Here is an 8,129-nt window from a genome sequence, read left to right as displayed (position 1 = left end):
CACCCAAGAGGATAAATTTATCAAATCCATATTTTATAGAGCATACTGTGTACCAGATACTATCTTACCTCCTTCCCCCCAAGTTTCTCTGTCCTGTGGAAAAACCCGGGGGCACATCCAGTGCTCAGGCCTAGTGTTTAGACTCAAATCCACTTGGTTGTTTTTATTCTCAATGCCACATATTGGCAAGGTGACTGGCCAAATTACAGGATCTCTGTGTGCCTCTTTTCTCACCTTTGATCTTGGGATCAGAGCCTACCTGCTCATGGGGTTGTGAGGATTCTCAAAGAGACAGATCTACAGGTACAATTGGGATAGTGCCTGGCACATCATAGCTAACACTTATTTGGGGCTTCTATCTATACCTCAGTTATTTTAGAGACTCAATGGGAATGTATAAAAAGCGCCTGGAATCAAAGGTGTGTTGTTCCTCCCCATTCATTTCCTCCACTGTCTCATCCTGTTCTTGTCTTCCATCATGGTTATCATGGGAAAGAAGTGGAATGTGGAGAAGAAGAAAGAAAACAATGAAGTCACTGGTGGGAGAGGGGCTTACTTCTTGGTCTACCTGCTGCTCACATACAATTACTTCTCTGAGTTATTTTTGTCACCACATTTTAATTCTCATCCCCATCACCTGAGAACTTCCTGCATATGTCCTTTAAGTCATTATGTATTTAAGGTACCAAAGTTTTATCACCTTCAATTAATTCACTGCAATGGTTCTGGATAATTGTAAGTTCCCTGTGGATGACAACTTCCCCTTAAATTAGCACTCAACCTTCACCTCCACTCTTGGATTCTGTCAATTCCTGATATGCGAGCAAAAACGCCTACATTAAGAAAAAAAAAAGATTTCAAACAACCCAACTTTACACTTCAAGGAACTAGAAAGAACAAACTAAGCCCAAAGTTAGCAGAAGGAAGGAAATAGTAAAGTTCAGAGAAGAAATAAATGAAACAAAGACCAAAAAGACACCAGAAAAGATCAATGAAACTAAGAGTTGTTTTCTTTAAAATTTTTAAAATGTTTATTCATTTTTGAGAGAGAGATAGAGTGTGAGTGGGGGAGGGGGAAGAGAGAGAGGGAGAGACAGAGTCCGAAGCAGGCTCCAGGCTCTGAGCTGACAGCACAGAGCCTGACATGGGGATTGAACCCATGAACCGTGAGATCATGACCTGAGCCAAAGTTGGACACTTAACTGACTGAGCCCCCCAGGCACTCCAAAAGTTTTTGTTTTCTTTGAAAAGATAAACAAAATTGACAATCTTTAGCTAGACTAACCATGAAAAGAAAAAGAGAGGGACTCAACATCAGAAACAAAAGAGGAGACATTACAACTGATACCACAGAAATACAAAGGTTCATGAGAGACCACTATCAACAATTACAACTCAAGAAATTGAATAACTAAGAAGAGATGAATACATTTCTAGAAACATACGAACTACCAAGATTGAATCACAAAGAAACAGAAAATATGTGAACAGATTATTAACAAGTAAGGAGGTCGAATCAGCAACTGAAAACCTTCTCCAGAAGAAAAGCCCAGGACCAGATGGTCTCCCTGGTGAATCCCACCAAACACTGAAAGAAGAATTAACACCAATCTCAAATTCTTCCAAAAATTGAAGAGGAAGGAACACTTGCAAACCCATTTTACAAGACCAGCATTACCCTATTACTTAAACTAGACAAGGACACCACAAGAAAATTACAGGCCAGTATCTGATGAACATAGATGTAAAAATCCTCAAAAATATGGCAAATTGAATTTAACATCACCGTAAAATGATCATATACCACGATCAAAGGGGATTTATCCCTAGGGTGCAATAAAGGTTCAACCTAAATCAATAAGCGTGATAAAACACATCCACAGAATGAAGTGTAAAACCCATATGATTATTCCAATAGATGCAGAAAAGGCATTTGGAAAGATTCAGTATCATTTCCCAATTAAAAAAACTCTTAACAAATTAGGTGTGGATGGAAATTACCTCAACATAATAAAGGCCATACATTAAAAGGCACAGCTAACACCACATGCCACCATGAAAAGACAAAAGCTTCTCCTTTAAGATTAGGAACAAAACAAAAATGCTGACTCTCCCACTTCTGTTCAACATAGTACTGGAAGTCCCAGCCAGGAGCAAGAAAAAGCAAGCCAAAGGTATCCAAATGAGGAAGAAGTAAAATTATCTCTGTTTGCAGACAACATGATCTTACAAATAGAAAATTCTGAAGACTCCACCAAAAAACTACTAGAACTAACAGACAAATTGAGTTAAGGTGTAGAGTACAAAACAAATACACAAAAATCAGTTGTGTTTCTATATATTAAGAATGAAATACCTGGAAAAGAAATTCAATAAACAATTCTGTTAATAATAGCATCATAAAGAATAAAATGTGTGGATACAGATTTCATCCAACAGGTACAAGATCTGTATGCTGAAAACTATATGACATTGATAAAAAAAAAAAAAATCAGGGGCGCCTGGGTGGCGCAGTCGGTTGGGCGTCCGACTTCAATTCAGGTCACGATCTCGCGGTCCGTGAGTTTGAGCCCCGCGTCAGGCTCTGGGCTGATGGCTCAGAGCCTGGAGCCTGTTTCCGATTCTGTGTCTCCTTCTCTCTCTGCCCCTCCCCCGTTCATGCTCTGTCTCTCTCTGTCCCAAAAATAAATAAACGTTAAAAAAAAATTTTATAAAAAAAAAAATCGAAGACACAAATACATGAAAGGACATCCCATGCCCTTGGATTGGAAGAATTAATATTGTTAAATATCCACACTGCCCAAATGCATTGCAATCCCTATCATAATTCCAATGGCATTTTCTACAGAAATAGAAATAGCAATCCTAAAATTTGTGTGGAGCCACACAAAATACCCTGGATAGCTAATGCATTCTCGACAAAGAAAAACAAAGTTGGAGGCATCACACTTCTCAATTTCAAGCCATATTACAAAGCTATAGTAATCAAAACAGTATGGTACTCTTGTAAAAACAGAGACCAATGGAACAGAATCAAGAGTCTAGAAATAAATCCATGCATATATGGTCAACTGATAATTGAAAATGGAGCCAAGAATATTCCATGGGGAAAGAATAATCCCTTCAATAAATGTTGGGAAAACTGGATACCCACATGCAAAACAATGAAGTTGGACCCTTATCTTACACCATATGCAAAAATTAACTCTATATGGATCAAAGATGTAAATGTATTACCTGAAACTGTAAAGCTCTGAGAAGACAACATATGAGAAATTCTCCTTAACATTAATCTTGGCAATGATTTTTGGGGTGTAACACCAAAAGCCTAGGCAACAAAACAAAAATAAACAAGTGGGACTATATCAAACCCAAAAGCTTCTGTGCAGTAAAGGAAACAATTGACAAAAAGAAAAGGCAGCCTATGGAATGGGTGAAAATATTTGAAGATAAGGATTAATATCCAAAATATATAAAGAACTCATAAAACTCAACAACGAGATACCAAAACCAAAACAAACCACCAAACAGCAACAACAACAAAAACCAAAACCCCATTAAAATGGGCAATGGATCTAAGTACACATTTTTTTCCAAAAAAAATGTACCAATGGCCAAAAAGTATGTGAAAAGATGCTCAACATCACTACTCACTAGGGAAATGCTAACAAACCATGAGATAGTCTCTCACACCTGTGAAGATGATTATTCTCAGAAAGATAAAAGACAGCGTGGGTTGGTGAGGAGGTGGGGAAAAGGGAACCCCAGTGCCCTGCTGGTGAGAATGTCAACTTGATGCAGCCACTGTGGAGAACAGTATGGAGGATCCTCAAAAAAATTAAAAATAGAGCTACTTTGTGATCCAGCAATCCCACTTGTGGGTATACATCCAAAGAAAATGAAATCAGTATCTCAAAGACCTATTTGCACCCACATGTTCGCTATTGCCAAGATACGGAAAAAATCCAAGTGCCTATGGATGGGCAAATGGATGAAGAAAATGTGGTAAATGCACAATGGATTAGTATCCAGCCATTAAAAAGAAGGAAGTCCTGCCATTTGCAATTTGCAACAATATGAATGAATCTGGAGGACATTCTACTAAGTAAAATAAACCAGAAACAGAAAGGTAAAGACTATGATCTCACTTATCTGTGGAATCTAGAGTGTTGAACTCATAAAACCAGAGAGTATAGAATGGGAGGGGGGTTGTCTGGGTTTGGGCTTAGAGAAAATGGGGAGACGTTGGTCAAAGGGAACGAACTTTCAGTTACAAGATGAATACGTTCTGGGGAATCTAATGCACAGCATGGTGACCACAGTCTATCACATACACCCTGTCTCCTCCATTTTACAAAGGAGAAAAAGGAGATTTATGTGGGTTAACTAAAATCAGCCAAAGCCATGAAAGAAACCAGCGATTGGAGCCATGTCTCATTCCCAGCCCCGTATGCCAAGCCACGTGGCTGAACTGACAAATATCTTTATCGATAAGAAATATTTGGGGAGAGGTGGTGTCAAAGAATTCCTTAATCTTAGCTGCCTCCTGTACTTCTCTGTGCCTCATTCTTTCTCCTTTGTGATGACAGCTTTCTCGATTTTTTAGAAAAATTGTATCAGCTAATGGCTGCTGTGGACCTCTGAGCCCCGAAAGACCCATTGATATTTCCTTCAGGCTCAGCATTGTGCTAGCTCTCAGATACTCAGAGCTGGGGAAAGAAAGGCTGGGAATTTAGGACTTTACTTCAGGAGCAGGAAGACTGGGTTACTGAGATTGGTAAGGATTTTTATCAATGAAGCAGAGCTGGTCATTTTCAAAGGTGAATCTCTAGCTTTGTTTTACATCTTTAATACTGGACAGCTGGACTTGGTGAGCTCAAGAAAGTTATTGTTTTGGAGAGCTCAGACTCAGAGAGGGCTGACACCTTAGACCATCCATTCATACGTTGTTTCCCATTTGCAAGAATCTAGAGCAACTTATGACATGATCTTGTTCACCTGTCCACCCCCACCCCCACCTGGAGTGTAATTGTACCAAGCAAAGGGAGGATCTTGGTATCACCAGGACCCAATCAAACAAGCCCCATCAAAGACAGACCCAGGGCCAGGGGCTGTAGGAAAATGACATAAATATCCATGTTGGTGGTAGCTTTCCCGTTGAGTTGTTTAGGTTTTCTGATATGTGATCAGGTCCTCTGTACATACAGTTTTACCTGTTCCTTTCCAGTTATTATACCTTTCTCCAAGTGCTTCCTGATTTCCAGTTTAAAATTGCTAGTGTAATTTGAGACAGTTAGCTAAAATCTTTAACTTAATCCACTAATACCTCCAAGAACGATATTAAATCATGGCATTAAAACTATCCTGTCTTGGGGCACCTGGGTGGCGCAGTCGGTTAAGCGTCCGACTTCAGCCAGGTCACGATCTCGCGGTCCATGAGTTTGAGCCCCGCATCGGGCTCTACGCTGATGGCTCAGAGCCTGGAGCCTGTTTCCGATTCTGTGTCTCCCTCTCTCTCTGCCCCTCGCCTGTTCATGCTCTGTCTCTCTCTGTCCCAAAAATAAATAAACGTTGAAAAAAAAAAAAAACTATCCCGTCTTGTTCCTGACTTCAATGGAAAAGCCTTCGCGTGGAGGATGCAATCGTGTCACAGGAGGTGTTCTGGACGCCAGGAGAGGAAATGGTCTCCAGATGTGGCTGCTTCTGTGGTTTTATTTTTTTTTTTTAATTTTTTTTTCAGTTTTTTTTATTTATTTTTGGGACAGAGAGAGACAGAGCATGAACAGGGGAGGGGCAGAGAGAGAGGGAGACACCGAATCGGAAACAGGCTCCAGGCTCCGAGCCATCAGCCCAGAGCCCGACGCGGGGCTCGAACTCACGGACCACGAGATCGTGACCTGGCTGAAGTCGGACGCTTAACCGACTGCGCCACCCAGGCGCCCCTTCTGTGGTTTTATTGTAAGGCTTCTGGGGCTCTTCTTCCTCTTTCACTGTTCTACACGACCTTGCAGATGGTGGGAGAGGTACCTCAATGGCCTTGGCTGGAGTGGAAGACTGTGTTTGCACCAGGAGAGCATGGTTTTTAATTAGAAACGCACCTGTGCCTCCCTTTCCCAGCTAGTGATGATTTACACCTGGAAGGGAAGGGTTCAGAGATTATGTGTGGCAGCTGGGTCCTGGGTGGCATCTTGACCCCATAAACTAGGAGCTTGGAGAGAGACCTGATAGGCTGTGGAGGGGCCTGAGGGCCAATCACAGAGTGGGGAGGAAATACAGCTGGCTACTTGTTTGAGCTTCCCTGACTCGGGGCCCTGGGAAGTTGCATGAGATTAGAAGTCTGATAGGTAAGTGATGTCCCTTTTCTCTGTTGCTCCAAACCTTTCTTTCTCTAGTGTCCCTTCCCCTCTTGGCTCCCGCTGGTCTTTATAAAGATCTGCTTCACTAAGGTACGGTTGATGAAAAAAAAAAAACAACATGCAAATATTAAATATATACAATTTTATGAGTGTGGATACAGGCATACGCTCTCAGAATAACCACCACCGGGGTAATAGATCTGTCCATGACCTCTAAAAGTTGGTGTCCTGTGTGTGTGTGCCTGCAAGTTGAGAGCATTTAATGTGAGATGTACCCTCTTGGCAAAACTGCTGCTGACTGTGTGCACTTTGCGGTACAGCAGACCTTTAGAACTAATTCTTGCGTCACTGACACGTGGGATATGCATGCAACAGAATTTTACTCAGTCTTAAAAAACAAAACAAAACAAGAAAAGGGCTAAACCCTGCCATTTGTGACGACGTGGATGAACACGGGGGATGTTATGCTAAATGAAGTTAGAAGTCCCAGAAGGGCAAACACTGAATGATCCCACTTGTCAGCAGGACCCAAAAGAGTCAAGTCTACAGAAGCAGAGGCTAGGACGGTGGTTTACCAGGGGCTGGGCAGAGTTTGCTGTTGGCGCTTTCTTCATCAGCAGCAGGAATGGGCTGCATCTCTGACCTCTGATTTGAAGCTTCTCCCTTTCTAGACAGGGAGATTCCATAGTTGTTGGAGAACTCTGTCTTCTTCCACTCGCCGTGATTCAATCTGGTGGACCCTTCAAGCCTCACACAATTCCCTTTCCTCTCTCGCTTGCCTGTTGTATCGGCTGTGTGATCTCATGGCGCCCTGTAGGATTCTCAGACTCAGCACACTGTAATACTAATTACCGTCAGTTCTCATTATTTGCGGATTCCGTATTTGTTAATTCACCTACTCGCTAACGTGTTTTTTTTAATCTCCGTGTTCCCGCCCCCAAATCATTACCTGCCTTGCTTTCCCTGGTCATTCTTGGACATGTGTAAAACGGTGAAAGATTGGAGAAACGTTCCCAGCTGGGGTTTGACAAGGCAGCGGTCTGCCTTCTTGTCAGGTCTCTTGCATTTTGTGCTTTTTTTTTGGGGGGGGGTAACATGACTATTTAATATGACCTCCATGGGTATTGCTGAAGTGCTGTTTAGTGTTTGTAAGTTCAAGAAGGCTCTGGTGTGCCCTGCAGAGCAACGCTTGCGTTAGATGAGGCCCCTTCAGGGTAATGGTACCACCAGCTGTGAGGTCAGTATAAATGAACCACCCATATGTATTGAGTAAGGCGTCCTAAACCGAGAGGCACCTAAAACAAGGTTAGGTGTTGATGGGTTGGCAAAAATGCTGTGACCAGAGGCTTACAGGATGCTAACCCTGTATCTCCTGTAGGAGGAAATGTGTAGCATTTGCTAATTCAGTGTTTCTGGTGACTTAATAGCACATAACGACTGTACTTAACAACAAATGATACACGTTTAATGAGCAAGCTGGCACAGAACTGGACTGGACCAAGACTTTGCAAACATGCATCTTCACTGTAAGCTCGTGCAATCTGCTCATCCAAGGCTGTGTCCCCAGTCTTAGGGCAGCGCCTCCTCGCCTGGCTTCTGGTGGGTGTTTAATGATTGTTTGATGCCATTCAAAGCTCAGACTTCCTCTTGATCTTTATTCTCCCTGTTAATGCCTCCTAGGGCTTTTCCCCACGAGCTTCCCCCTCCTTCCCAATGTTCCCTCTCTCTCTTTTCCCCCAACCACCTCCAGTGCTAGTCCTGTGAACCTGGACT

General features: G+C 42.3%; 1 protein-coding gene across 8 annotated transcripts in view; it reads left to right on the top strand.

Moving 5' to 3' along the window:
- Positions 1-8,129, top strand: part of NLRP13 (NLR family pyrin domain containing 13) — a 112,831-nt gene that overhangs the window by 66,760 nt on the left and 37,942 nt on the right. The window lies entirely within an intron of this gene.

This window comes from Puma concolor, chromosome E2 (assembly GCF_028749965.1).
Source record: "Puma concolor isolate L17-30 chromosome E2, mPumCon1.1.hap2, whole genome shotgun sequence".
Lineage (NCBI taxonomy): Eukaryota > Metazoa > Chordata > Mammalia > Carnivora > Felidae > Puma > Puma concolor.
Note: the sequence above shows the minus strand (reverse complement) of the source record. Positions and strands in the feature narration are given on the sequence as shown.